The sequence below is a fragment of the Chiloscyllium punctatum genome, chromosome 13, assembly GCF_047496795.1.
Source record: "Chiloscyllium punctatum isolate Juve2018m chromosome 13, sChiPun1.3, whole genome shotgun sequence".
NCBI lineage: Eukaryota > Metazoa > Chordata > Chondrichthyes > Orectolobiformes > Hemiscylliidae > Chiloscyllium > Chiloscyllium punctatum.
In genome coordinates this window covers 33,594,786-33,608,485 of record NC_092751.1, presented here as the reverse complement: position 1 = coordinate 33,608,485, position 13,700 = coordinate 33,594,786, and the positions used below count along the sequence as shown (strand labels likewise).

The window sequence follows — 13,700 nt, the reverse complement described above, 5'->3', positions numbered from 1 at the left end:
TGGCTCGTTGGAATAGTGTTCTTATACAGCTTCGTTTGTGTGTGCTGGGATGGTTGCTGGTGTAGTTAAGTATTTGCTCAGTGTTTGTCGGTTTTCTGTATACGCAGGTTTGTAGTTCTCCGTTGTCCTTTCTTCCTACTGTGACGTTCAGGAATGCGAGTTTGTTGTCGGTTTCTTCCTCCTTGGTGAACTTTATACCTGTGAGGGTGTTGTTGATGATGTAAAATGTCTTATTACCTTGTTTCGTTTTGGGTACCGTCGACACCACGAACGGTCGTTTAAAGTTCAGATGATCTTCCAAAAGATCGCGCATATTGACACACACACCAAGTTTCTGCAGAAAAACACCCACCTGATGAAGGACCTGCTCTCCTAAAGCTAGTGCTTCCAAATAAACTCGCTGGACTCTGCCCTGATATTGTGTAATTTTTAACTTTGTCGACTCAACTCAAACACTGGCACTTACATATCATAGACAACATCAGTCATGTCCCACCGTTGTCAGAGAAGGCAATCCTGGAATAGCCCAATACATTGCTCATAGGCACGTTTCGTTTTCAGAAACCAGGCCACTCAGTTAAAGCGCTGAATACTAACCACTAGACCACCAGGGATGAGGGCAGAAGCAGTTGCACCGTTTCTTCATAACACAGTTTTTGGAATTATGTCACTGCAGATATGTTTCCCCTCAAAAATGAGTGAATTACCGTGTGTTTAGAGCACGGAAATGGGTCCCTTCATCTCATTTCCCAGCACTTGGCCTGTAAAACTGTAAGCTCTGACGTTTCACCTGAATGTTAATTTCTCTGGAACGTTTTAATCTCGTAAAACATAATAAATGGGATTAAAGTTTGAGATGGCTACTGAACCCCATTTTTACCCATAGACTGAAGCACGCAGACACATTTCCCCAAGTGTGACACAGGCCTCGGTAGAAAACAAGGAGAAAGTAAGATTTCACCGACTTGCCTGATGTTGTCCCATTTCAGAGTTCAGCACCAATGTCTGGTTACAGCAAAGAAAGGAAGCATTCAGCCCCTCCCGTCCCAGTGTTCCTTGCCCATTGTTTCCCCATTACTCTGTAGTTTATACTAACTCACCTCGTTCTTGCTGCCAAACTTGATCACTGCTCACACCCGCTATTTCCTGTCCAGCCGAACGGTTTGCCTCAAGTTCTTGGAATAAAAAAACAGGAATGGCCTATTTCAAGCACGTTTCTAGTTTTCACGGACATTGATATCACCACTGAGCAAGCACATTGCCAGCTCAGGGAGAAGGTCTCATCCTTTAGAAACTGAAATACAAAGATGATTGGATAGCTTCAGTTTTGTAAACCAAACAACAACACCGGAATAGGGCCGAGGGGATCACGCACAGTAGGATGGGAGAATAGAATGGCGAATCTCATGGTGTCCAGAGTGATGTTAACAGAAATCTTCCCTGTTCGTATAGTGATGAGGATTCAGTGATTTCACTGTCATGGCTTGTTAAAGGTTAACGTTTACAGTAATCAATATGGAATAATGCTTGATATTTCGAAGTGGAATGATGTGCAGCAGACAGAATCGTTTCCCTGCATGAACTAATAAGAGAGTTCAGAAGAGCCAGGAGGAGACATGAGAGCCACGAGGAGACATTAGAAGTTGTTGGCGGATAGGATCAGGGTTAACCCTAAGGCTTTCCATAGGTATGTCAGGAATAAAAGAATGCAGTCAATGAATTTTAAACAAAGCTCTCAGTCTGGGATCATGTCAGAAAGAAGCAGAAGGTGACCATTATGCCCCTCGAGCCTGCTCCACCATTCAAGAAGACCAAGCCTGATCTGTTCGTGATTTTTATTCCATCTTACCCCAATGCCCCTTAACACGAATCTATCAACCGGTGTCTTAAAAATACTCAGTGAATCCACCTTCTGGGGCAGAGTTCCAAAGTTGCACAGCCTTCTGAGAGGAAACAAATTTCATTATCTATGTCCTGAAAGGGTGAAGCCAATTTTAAAGCAGTTCCCTCTAGTTCAGAAATGACCCACAAGAGGAAATATTCTTTCCACATCCACCTTATCAAACCATGCAGGATCTTATTGGCCGGCACGGTGGCACAGTGGTTCGCACTCCTGCCTCACAGCGCCAGAGACCCGAGTTCAATTCCCGCCTCAGGCGACTGACTGTGTGGAGTTTGCACATTCTCCCCGTGTCTGCGTCGGTTTCCTCACCCAGTCCAAAAAGGTGCAGGTCAGGTGAATTGGCCATGCTAAATTGCCCGTAGTGTTAGGTAAGGGGCATGGGTGGATTGCGCTTCGGCGGGTCAGTGTGGACTTGTTGGGCCAAAGGGCCTGTTTCCACACTGTAAGTAATCTAATCTTATATACTTCAGTCATGTCACCCCTCACTCCAACTGAAACAAAACCAGCCTGTCCAACCAACCCACATTTTATTTCTGTCATGCCGGTATGAGTGGGGTTGAAATGTTGTCTAATGTTTATTATGCAGTGAATGTGTTGCTTCACTGGGTGGGTTTCAAGAATCAAAATGAGCCATACTAGCTTTCCTGTCTCACCGTATTACGTATAGCTTACATCACTGTAGTGTTTCCATGCCTCCCTACGTTGTCTAATGAAAAGGAAGGAGAGATAGATTGAGAGAAGTTGTTTGAAAATTTGTTGTCGTCAAAAAAATATTTGGTCTTTTTGTAGAGATTGCATTATAATTGAAATAACCAGTTCGTTAAATATTACTGACAAAATAGTACCAACAATTTACCAATGACTGAGGCCAGGATTAATAGCCAGTTATTTCCCTTCTTTTTCCTTACTCCCTTCTTGTGGTTGGGGGTTATATTAGCAATGTTCCTGTCCTCTGGGACAGTCCCTGACTCCAGTGATACCGGAAAGCTCACAATTAAAGCCTCCACTATCCCTTCAGCTATCACCTTCTGGGGCGTGGTCCATCTGTCCAGGTAATAGATCTATTTTCAAATTTTTCAATTTTTTAGCATTTTCTCCTTGGTGACTCTTAAATGCTCTCTGGGTAATACATTTTGCCCTAGCCAGTGGCACCTACATCTAGTGAATGAATTTTAAACAAAGCTCTCAGTCCTGGGATCATGTGAGAAAGAAGAAGAAGGTGACCATTTGACCCCTCGAGCCTGCTCCACCATTCAATAAGACCAAGCCTGATCTGTTCGTGATTTGTATTCCACACTCATCTCTGTTCCACCGCCACACGCCCCACCCCCACCCCCGCCCCCCCGACTGTCCCTGAAATTTTGGGATATTATTTGTGTTTTCCACCATGAAGACTGATGCAAAGTACTTATTCAGTTCCTTATCCAATTCTTTGTTCCCCATTACTATTCTTCCAGCCTCAATTTCCAGCAGCACAATGTCCATTTTCGACTCTCTTTTGAACTTTATGTAACTAAAGAAACTCTGGCAATCATGTTTTTAATATTACTGACTAGCTTTCTCTCATGCTTTATCTTCTTTCTCCTTATGTTTTTTCTTCATTGTTCTCCATTGTTCTTTTTTGGCTTCCCATTTCACTGACATCCCACTGCCCTTTGCCATGTGATACGTTGCTTGTATGCTTTCCCTGACTTCCCGAGTCAGCCATGGTTGCCTCACCCTCCCTGATCCATGCTGCTTTTTCCTCGGGAAAAATTTTTACTGTGTCACCCGGACACTCCCAGAAACCCTAGCCATCACTGTTCCACTCTCTTTCCTGCTTGACTCCTCTCTCAGTCAATTCTCTCCAGCTTCTCCCTCATGTCTCTGTAGCTGCCTTTATTCAGCTGGAATACAGTTACATCTGATTCCATCTTCTCCCTCTCAAACTGCCGCGTAAATTCTATCATATTATGGTCCCTGCCTCCTCAGTGTTCATTCACGTTAACCTACCTTATCAAGTCTGCCTCATTGCACAACACTAAATCCAGAATTGCCTGTTCTCTAGTGGGCTCCACTGCAACCTTCTTCAAAAAGCCATGTTGTAGAGATTCCACAAATTCATTTTCTTGCAATCCACTATCATCCTGATTTTCCCAGTCCCCCTGCATATTGAAATCCCCCCGATCACTGTAACCTTACCTTCCTTACATGCTTTTCCTATCTCCTCATGCAACTTATGCCCAAATCCTGACTATTGTTTGGAGCTCTGCAGATAACTCCCATTATTTTTTTTTAACCTTTGCGGTTCCTCATCTCCACCCACACAGATTCTCCATCATCTGAGCCAATGTCATTTATTGCTCTTGACTTAATTCCATTTCTTACTGTTCACTAACCCCAGCCTCTCTGCCCACCTGCCTGCCTTTTCATTTGGATGTGCATTCTTGGATATTTAGCTCCCAGAATGCTTCAGCCTTATCTTTTGCACTGATGTGTTCAGCTCTTCCATCATTGATGATGGGAATATTTGTAGAACCTCCTTTTCCGGTGAGTTGTTCAATTCTCCACCACCATTCTCGACTGGATGTGGAATGAATGTAGAGTTTAGATCTGATCTGTTGGTTGCTGCATCGCTCAGCTCTATCTGCAAGTGGGACCTGTCTCCAAAAGGACTGTGCTGTGGTAACCGACACTGACATGGACTGTCTCATTTTCTTCTTCAATCCAATCAAGCGAGCTATTGCATTTTATTCCCTCCGTTTTCCGATCTTAATAAATATCCAATCAATTTCAGAGCAAAATGCTTTCAAAATATTGAATCAATTTATTTGTTTAGATACTAGCACTAATTATCAAGTCATTGCCTTGACAATAACTGCATAATAATTTAAATTAGTTTTGCTAACAGGTATATTGTGGTTCATATATCAATTTAATTTATTGACTCTTAGGACAAATAGTATAACATTTTCTTTTTTCAGAATTCTAACAACAATTATTAAGTCATCAGTATTACAATAATTACACAAAGCTTTAACTTATTCTGGCTAACAATTACAGTGAATTTCATATTTGAAAATAATCTAGTGTTCCCTTGTACTAATACAGTAATATAAAAATCCATTTTCTTTCAGATCATCACACATACAAAAGAATCAATGATTTCTGATACAACACTCGTTGTAAAAATCTGACTTTTTTCTCATTAAGGGTCATCGAGTCATAGAGGCATACAACATGGAAACAGACCCTTCACTCCAACCCATCCATGCCGACCACATTTCCCAACACAATCTAATCCCACCATATCCCTCCAAACTCTTCCTATTCATATACCAATCCAAATGCCTCTTAAATGTTGCAATTGTACCAGCCTTCACCACTTCCTCTATACACTTACGACCCTCTGTGTGAAAAGGTTGCCCTGTAGGTCTATTTTATGTCTTCCCATCTCAACCTAAACCTACCATCTTTAGTTCTGGGGTCGGGGAGTCCAGAACTAAAGACTTTGCATATTTACCCTATCCATGCCCCTCAAAATTTTATAAATCTCTATATGGTCACGCCTCAGCCTCCAATGCTCCAGGGAAAACAGCCCCAGACTGTTCAGCCTCTCCCTGTAGTTCAAATCCTCCAACCCTGGCAACATCCTTGTAAGTCTTTTCTGAACCCTTTCAAGTTTCACAACTTCTTACCGGTAGGTAGGAGGCCAGAATTGCACGAAATATTCCAACAATGGCCTAACCACTGTCCTGTACAGCCCAAAACATGACCTTCTGACTTCTGTACTCAATACTCTGACCAATAAAGGAAAGCATACCAAACGCCGCCTTCACTATCCTATCTACCTGCGACTTAACTTTCAAGGAGCTATGAACCTGCACTCCAAGGTCTCTTTGTTCAGCAACACTCCCAAGGACCTTACCACTAAGTGTATAAGTCCTGCTAAGATTTGTTTTCCCAAAATGCAGCACCTCGCATTTATCTGAATTAAACTCCATCTGCTACTTCTCAGCCCATTGGTCCATCTAGTCCAGATCCTGTTGTAATGTGAGGTAGCCCTCTTTGCTCTCCAGTACCCCTCCAATTTTGGTGTCATCTGCAAACTTACTAACTATACCTCTTATGCTCGCATCCAAGTCATTTATATAAATGTCAAAATGTAGAGGACCCATCACCGATCCTTGTGGCACTCCACTGGTCACAGACATCCAGTCTGAAAAACAACCCTCCACCACCACCCTCTGTCTTCTACCTTTGACCCAGTTCTGTAACCAAAAGGCTAGTTCTCCCCATATTCCGTGAGATCTAACCTTACTAATTAGTCTCCTATGGGAAGAACGCCTTACTGAAGTCCATATAAATCGCATCTACTGCTCTGCCAAAATCAAGCCTCTTTGTTACTTCCTCAAAAAAACTCAATCAAGTTTGTGAGATATGATTTCCCACGCACAAAGCCATGATGACTATCCATAATCAGTGCTTGGCTTTCCAAATACATGTACGTCCGGTCTCTCAGGATTTGCTCCAACAACTTGCCCACCACCGAGGTCAGGCTCACTGGTCTATTGTTCCCTGGCTTGTCCTTACTGCCCTTCTTGCCCTAACGTTTTCACCACATTAGCCAAAGTCCAGACTTCCGGCGCCTCACCTGTGACTATCGATGATACAAATATCTCAGCAAGAGGCCCAACAATCACTTCTCTAGTTTCCCGCAGAGTTCTTGGGTATACATGATCAGGTCCTGGTGATTTATCCACCTTTACCCATTTCAAGACATCCAGGGTTTCCTCCTCTGTAATCTGGACATTGTGCAAGATATCACCATCTATTTCCCGACAGTCTATATCCCTTCCATATCCTTTTCCACATTAAATACTGATGCAAAATACTCATTTAGTATCTCCCCCATTTTCTGCGGCTCCCCACAAAGGCCGCCATTTGAATGACCTCGGTAACTTCAAATTTATTAATTTTGAAAACCTTAATTACTTTTCCCTGCAATAATTCCTGTTTATGTCCACACATAGCTCAGTCAAATAGCAAGGTGAGATTTATCATTATTCTAATGTTCGCTAATAGAGCTTTGAAAATCTATTTGTTGCTAATATGTAATAACTGTTCAGTTCAGTACATAGAACATCGAACAGTACAACACAGTACAGGACATTTGGTCCATGTGCTAACCTTTTATCCTCTTCTAAGATCAAACTAACCTATATTCCCTTCTTTTTGCTATCATTCATGTACGTAGCCATGAGTTACTTAGACACACTTACTGTATCTGACTGTACTACCACTGCTGGGAGTACATTCCGCACACTCATCACTCTGTAACAGGAACCTACCTCTGACATCTCCACTAAGCATGCCTCCATTCACCTTGAAATTATGCCCTCTTATGATAGTCATTTACACCTGGGAAAAAGAGTCTCTGGTTGTTCACTCTATCTAAGCCTCTCATCACTCTTTCTAAGCCTGTCTGTCAAGTTGCCTTTCATCCTTCTTTGCTCCAATGAGAAAAGCCCGAGCTCCTTCAACCTTTCATCAGAAGACGTGCCCTCTACTTCAGGCAGGATCCTGGTAAACCTCCTCTGCACCCTCTCAAACGCTTCCACACCCTTCTTGCAATGAGGTGACCAGAACTGAACACAATATTCCAAGTATGATTGAATCAGGGCTTTATAAACCTGCATCATAACCTCGCAGGTCTTAAATGCTTCACCCACTAATGAAATCCAAAACACCATGTGCCTTCTTACCTACCCTGTCACCTTGGGTGGCAACTTTGAGGGATCTATGGACATGGACTCCAAGATCCCTCTGTTCCTCCACACTACCAAAAATCCTACATTTAACTCAATAGTCTGCATTCAAATTAAAAATTCGAAAATGAATCTCTTCACACTTTTCCAGGTTGAACTCAATCTCCTACTTCTCAGCTCAGATCAATGTCAATGTCCCGTTGAAATCTTGAAACACAGTTTAAAAGACAAATCAAATGAGTCCTAGATGAGTGTTCGCTACAAATAAACCAATGGAAGGTACGTAGAATTCAGGAAGAGCTGACCTATTTGAATGATTAAACAATTCCTTCTAGAAAACACAGTAACTAAATCTTTCTTACAATTCAGTAATCCTGCAACTAGATTATACTTCAGTTTACATATCTTAATGAATATCTAATTAATGTCTGTGTAAACTGCTGGAAAATGTTTAATCATTTCATTTGTTAAAACGCCACCGTTAATCATCACATCGCTGTCACAATAAGTGAACTCTATTTTAATTTTTGACTGAGGTCAAGTGACCTGTGGCCCGAAATTGAATGTTTGAAATCACCGACAGCCACAGAAATCTGATCGAAAAGAAACCTGCTCTAATGAAATCAAACAGAGCCAGCATCATTCAGCTCCAGAAAAGAGGTCGAAAAAGTTCCTGGGATCCAGTGACAACCAGCCTGAGAGTTGTGTATTGGAGAGGTTGAACCAGACTTTCTGGCATCTTGGCTTCCAGCCAGTTCCTGAGCATAACACGCCTCTCATGGTAAGGAAAACAGTGAAGGATGTTTGTACCAACCCACTGGATGGATCGAATACAGCTCATGATCATCCTCAAAATTTTGTCACAAGATTATTAATCATTTGCCAAATCATGCAAAATAGCCCAATGCTACTGAAATCAAATTACTCTTAATCACTGCACATAATACCAAACGATGGTCTTCAAGGTCACCTAATCACTGTTCACTGAATATCTCTTTGTAATAAGCTTATTTTTCCCAGGATGAATAACCACAACAAACATCACGCTAACACCCCATCCAAAGATATGCATTAGGCACCTTCTTATAATTTACACACATCTTTCTCTGACCAATAATCACCCTTCATCATTAATAGATGAGCAAGCTAATACTGACATTTATTGAGATGAAGAAATTCCTGAATATTACTAAGGTTTGTGATAGGTTTCTCGACTATTCATCACAGCAAAAGTGTAATTATGGCTCACTGTATTTGTAGCTGCAAGCATTTGCGCATAACCGATTATACATTTTTTCAGAGAAATTTTGAAAATAATTGTGCGACAAATACTGTTGCCTATTTTTTGCTGTGATACCCACATTCCTTATCTATTTATTCTCTTCCCAACTCTGACTCAAATTTGTAAATATTGATGATATGAAAAATTCCATGAAATTATTTTTCTTTTTGGGAAGAAATGTAAAGCAAGAAATTCTTGAATAACTGAGAATTATGAATGACAAAACAATGATGATTAATAATCACTGAATGTCTAATATGTTTTTGTCAATCCACCAAAAAAGCAATTTAATCTTCAAGTCTCTGATCTCAATAAAAAGTCTAATCAACATTAGAGCAAAATAATTTTAAAATATCGAATCATTTAATTTGCCAGAGTACTAAAATTAATTGTAAATTCATTGTCACTCCATGAACCAGACGGTAATTCAGTTAAATCTTTGTGACAAGCATCGTGAGAATCCCATTTTAGTTTAATATGTTATTTCTTACAATGAAAAATGTAGTCATTCTATCCAGGTTAAAACATCCACAAACCAACCAATGAAACAACCAAGCATTCATAGTAAATATTTTATCTCTTCTTGATGTGAAAACACAAAGTAATCATGGAATTAATATGAAACCTTAAGTCATGTCAGATTGCTATTCTACCCTAATAATTACTGTTCATGTCTACACTTTACACAGTTGCACAGTAAAATCAGATTTCTCACCAATTTAATGTTTGACATTAACTGTTTTTCAGACTAATTGTTGCTTATATCCAATATTTAATAATAGTTCAATCCAGTACATTCATCCCAAAGTGTAGTATCATATTTCCATACATCGACTTGTGTAAACACATTGCACTGTACAGTTTTGCAATCATAGCAAATGCTGATTTTTATTGTAATAGTGCAATGCTAGCTGATTTTTAGTTCAATAATGGAATTCGTGTTGATGTTTATTTTAATAGTTTCATTTGCTTTGATTATATTTCAATTCCATACGAACATTCATTTTAATTTAAATGATTACACTAAAAGCTACATTGTGTTTCTTGCAAAAAAAATTTTAAAGTTCCCATTCCACTTTGTTTTGTGAGAAATGAAGTTACCTACATCTCTTGTTCAGGTCAACAAACACAATAACTTTTGAATTCTTGAAAGTTGTACCCCTTTTTTTTAAAAAAAGGAAAGTATCTTTTAGCTGATATATCACGTCAAGAGATTTTTTGCTTTTTCAGATCATGTGCCCTGCAGAAGTGTTTTTATGTTCAATTTGTTACAACAAACCGCTGCTTTGGAACTGTTGATTTTGTTTTCATTTTTATTACAACATTACTTATTAATGTTCAATAATCACAAAATCATGCAAATTCCTTTTTCTATCAAAGGTCATTGACTGTATCTTGTGGTCACTCAGATATTCACTTCCTTTACATATAATTTTCTTCCTAATTCAGATACTAATGTTTGAACATTGATCAGGATAAAATTACATAAATTAAAAATACATGTTTCTACAATTAATTGAATTGAATGAAATGCATTACTGTATTTTTTTTGCGAGAAATGAAGTTACCTACATCTCTTGTTCAGGTCAACAAACACAATAACTTTTGAATTGTATTGTCTGCATTTTTCATCAAAAATAAATTATTTTCAATAATAACTGAATGGCTCATTTATTGTTCCCAGTCCATCAATCTCGCGACTATATTTCAGTTTTCAGTTTACTGAACATAATGAACGTCTAATCAACATCAGAGCAAAGTGTTTTTAAAATATTGAATTGAGTTATTTGTTCAGATTACAGCATTTATTTTGAATTCATTAGCCTTATAATAATTGCAGAATAATTTGTTTGTGTTTCTAACGTGATCCACATTTTAATTTAATGTATTGTTTAATTTAATCCACTGTAACAATATTGTTGTTTTCAGGTCAACTAACCCACAATGGAACCAGTGATTTTGCATCCAACATATTTTGAAAGTATCTGACTTTTACTGATTTGAATGATTGCATTAATCTCAGCCGTAGAAATTCAGGGAACTGCAATTGCATTTCAAAGCAATAATTCCTGTTCATGTCTACACATTGCACAGTCACATAGCAAAATTAAATTGCTTCTTCTTCTAAATGCGTAGATAGATTTTCAAAATTCTAATATCTAATAATTGTTCACTTCAGTAAGGGGTATAAATGTGCAATAAAGGCTCAGTGCAAGAACTGTTGTGAAGATATTGCAGTATACAATCTCACAATCATTGTAAAGATCAATTTTTACTTTAACCATGGAAACATAGTTGAATTGATTTAATTATATTTCACTCAATGTTCACATTCATTGTGTTTTTAATCACAATAAGAGTGAACTATTTTACATGAGAAAATTTAAATTCATTCCTTTTTTTCTGTACACAGAACAGAATTAACACCCACTCGTTCTCTCCTTTACCAATCACAGTCAACTTTGAATTGTAGAATGGTAGATTGATACAGCACAGAAAAAGCCTATTCAGCCTAACTTGGCATGCTGGCCAGGTTTCCTAAACGAAACTCGTCCCATTTTCCTGTGTTTGTTCCATACCCTTCTGGGTTTCTATCCATGTAACTGTCCAAAAGTCTTTTAGATGTTGTAATTGTACCAGCCGCTGCCCCTTCCTTTCACAGCTCACCCCATATGTGCCAAACATATTGTACGAATAAAATTGCCCGTCAGATCCCTCTTCGATTTTTCCTCTCTCAATTTAAATATTATTTACACTGTAGAATCTTTAATACTGCAAATGTCACGATAGTCAAATAATTCAATATGTTTGAAACAATTATTCATATACAGAAATGAAAATTAAACTGTTTTATAATGCATATGAATTGGAAATAAAGAATTAGTCATTCAATGTGTCTACTCAGAGAAAGACAACTTCCCTCATTTTCGCAAAATTGTGATTTCTAAGAATTCAAGTTTTACTGTAATAGAACAAACATCTTGGGTGTAGGTTTGCTCGCTGATCTGTAGGTTTGATATCCAGACATTTCATTACCTGCCTAGATAACATCATCAGTGTAATAAAAAACATTTCGACTGGGACAACACATCTATCCTGGGATGGGATAGGCTAAGCAAAGACATGCCAGAGAATTTCTCGAGGCCTGACACTCCAACCACAATGCCATAAACAAGCACATAGCTCTAGATGCCATCGATCAACCCCGCAGAAAACGAACAGGAAATGACATCACCACAAAACCCAGGAACCCCATCCAGGAGAAAGATATAAATAGAAAGCAGGAGACAACAGCTTCGCTTCGCTTTGGAGGTCGCCACTGATGATGTTACCTAGGCAGGTAATGAAACATCTGGATATCAAACCTACAGCTCAGCGAGCAAACCTATACCCTAAACCTCAACCTGAGCTACAAACCTTCACAAACCTTGCGAGAACAAACATTTGTTAATTCTGTTTTGCGTACAGAAGAAATACATGAAATTGAAATGATATTTAACATGAAAACAGTTAGCTCTTATTGTAATAATCAGAAAACAGAAATGTTGGCATTGAAATGAAAAACAATCAAGACAAGAATGCAAAAAACGGTGGATACTGGAAATCAGAAACAAAATCAGAAATTGCTGGAAAATAGCTCAGCAGATCTGGCAGCATTTGTGAAGAGAAATCAGAGTTAGTGCTTTGGGTCCAGTGACCCTTCTTCTGAATGCATTTTTGCTCACAGCCAGTTCAATCCAACTAAGGTTCCACACTGAAAATTATTTTTGGTAAGATTAAGAGATTGTGGAGTGCAATACGTTTTGCATCAGTTGGTGTACTGAGCCATAATTCCTCATCTAAAGCTGGAGATATTAGATTTCAACAATAATTACTGGTTTGAAATTTGCGATAATTAGTTTTAAAATGGTTGATAGCAAATTTAAGAATGATGAGAAAACCCTTATTGCAATGTAGTTATGCAACATGTTGGAAAGAACTGAAATATTTATGTGAAAAATAGTTAGCCACTTCTTAATTGATAAGGGTGATTAATATTCCTTCCATTAATATCAGAATTCAAATGAAAGAAAACGAGGTAGTTATTATGAGTTTTGGATGAGAAACCATTGGTGGATTGCAGGTCTGTTGACCTGAAAAGAAAGTTAATATTTCATTATGATACTGGCACTAAGAAATAATGGATTAAACTGAAATGTGAATCGTTTGGTGCTCATTACTAAGATTAAAATGCATTATGGTGTGGTAATTGAAATGGCAATAAACTAACAATTAATGTTAGAAATCAACACTTAAAATGATTCAATATTTTCAAAGCTTTTTTTTTACTAGGTATTCATTAAGATCAGTAAACTGAGAATTAAAATATTGGGTTAATTTAGAAACAAAAATTACACCTTTAGAGATTATTCATCCGCATTGTTCTGTCATTGAAAAACTGCATTTATTCAATAATTCTGCATTTCCTTCATTTTCCGTCTTTTTTTCCACAGGGATCTGTACTGAAACTTTTCTGTTTATGATACAAATGTATATAAGTGACATGGATTAAAATCGAATTGAGTGAGTTAATAGGTTAGCAGGCATTACAAAGTTCAGTGGAGTTGTGGATAATGTAGAAGGTTGTCAAGGAATGCTGCAGGATAAAAGATAAATTGCAGATATGGGCAGAGAAATTCAAGGTGAAGTTTAATCCATATAAGTGTGAGGTGTTTCACTTTGGTAGATCTAATACTAAGGAAAAGTGTATAATGGCAGGACCCTGAAC

General features: G+C 38.5%; 1 long non-coding RNA gene across 1 annotated transcript; it reads left to right on the top strand.

The window, feature by feature from the left end:
* The first annotated feature begins 2,367 nt into the window (after positions 1 to 2,367).
* On the top strand, positions 2,368 to 8,265 carry LOC140484533 (uncharacterized). The gene is made up of 3 exons (XR_011962239.1): positions 2,368 to 2,955; positions 7,802 to 7,929; positions 8,234 to 8,265. It is a non-coding gene; the product is annotated as an uncharacterized lncRNA (long non-coding RNA).
* The last annotated feature ends 5,435 nt before the right edge of the window (positions 8,266 to 13,700 follow it).